Below are 1,819 nucleotides of genomic sequence, written 5' to 3' on the forward strand. Positions count from 1 at the left end.
TTTTTTTGTTAGAAAACTATAAAGGTTAAAAGTTGACCAGCGATTTCTCCATTTTCCAACAAAATTTACAAAACCATATTTTTAAGGACCACCTCACATTTGAAGTGACTTTGAGGGGCCTATATGACAGAAAATACCCAAAAGTGACCCTTCAGGTACTTTACAGGAATGAATGGAATGTGGAAGAAAAAAATAAAAAATTAACTTTTCATAAAAAATTTACCTTAGAACCAATTTTTTTACTTTCACAAAAGTAACAGGATAAAATAGATCATGGAATTTGTTAAGCAATTTCTCCTGAACATGCTGATACCCCATATATGGGGGAAATCTACCGTTTGGGCGCATGGCAGGGCTCGAAATGAAAAGCACCATTTGACTTTTTGAATTTCAAATTTGCTGGCATAATTAGGCTACTTTCACTACTTTTTTGTGTCCGTCGTAGTGCAGCAAAATGACGGATCGACGGACGTCATGAAAGTAGCTAAAAACGTGTTCGACGCATCCAGTGTAATGACTGATGCGTTGTTCACAAATTCTGGGAAAATAAAAGAGAGAGAGCAGAGAGAGAGAGATTTTTCCCGGACTAGAAAATCCTTCCAGGCATGCTCAGAGGGGGAAAACTGGATCCGTCGCTGGATTCCAGTGTGCGACGGATCCTGCGTCCATAGGCTTCCATTCTAGTGAACGACGTATGACGCAGGATCCGTCTCTACACGTTTTCCCGACGCAGACAAAAAACGTTACATTGAACGTTTTTTTCCAGACGACGGACCGCCAAAACGCGACGTGTGGCCATCCGTCGTGATCCGTCGCTAATACAAGTCTATGGGAAAATGCAGGATCCTGCATTCTCAAAAATCGACGGATTGTGACGGGAGCTGAAAGATGGAAGTGTGAAAGTAGCCTTAGTGCACGCCATGTCGTGTTTGGAGACCCCCTGATGTGCCTAAACAGTGGAAACCCCCCACAAGTGACAATTTTTAAAACTAGACCCCTCAAGGAACTTATCTAGATGTGTAGTGAGCACCTTGAAACCCCAGGTGCTTCACAGAAGTTTATGACAAAGCCGTGAAAATAAAAAAAATTAATTTTTCCCACAAAAATGTTTTTTTAGCTCCAAGTTTTGCATTTTCATAAGGGTAACAGGAGAAATTGCACCATACAATTTGTTGTGTTATTTCTCGAGTATGCTGATACATAATACATGGAGGAAAACTACTGTTTGGGCGCACGGCAGAGCTTGGAAGGGAAGGAGAGCAATTTGACTTTTTGAATGCAAAATTTGCTGGAATAATTAGCGGACACCATGTTGTGTTTGGAGAGCCCCTGATGTGCCTAAACAGTAAGGCCCCGTCTCACATAGCGATTTACCAACGATCACGACCAGCGATACGACCTGGCCGTGATCGTTGGTAAGTCGTTGTGTGGTCGCTGGGGAGCTGTCACACAGACAGCTCTCTCCAGCGACCAACGATCAGGGGAACGACTTCGGCATCGTTGAAACTGTCTTCAACGATGCCGAAGTCCCCCTGCAGCACCCGGGTAACCAGGGTAAACATCGGGTTACTAAGCGCAGGGCCGCGCTTAGTAACCCGATGTTTACCCTGGTTACCAAAAAAAACAAACAGTACTGTTGTGAAATTGGATTCTGGGCTCCCCCGGTGGCCACTTGTGGAATTGTACTTGTGTGCATCATCCCCTCTGTTCACCTGCTCCTATCAGGATGTGGGAGTCGCTATATAACCTTGCTCCTCTGTCAGTTTCATGCCGGTCAACAATGTAATCAGAAGCCTTTCTGTGCATGTTCCTGCTACTA

This window comes from Ranitomeya variabilis, chromosome 4, assembly GCF_051348905.1.
Source record: "Ranitomeya variabilis isolate aRanVar5 chromosome 4, aRanVar5.hap1, whole genome shotgun sequence".
Classification (NCBI taxonomy): domain Eukaryota; kingdom Metazoa; phylum Chordata; class Amphibia; order Anura; family Dendrobatidae; genus Ranitomeya; species Ranitomeya variabilis.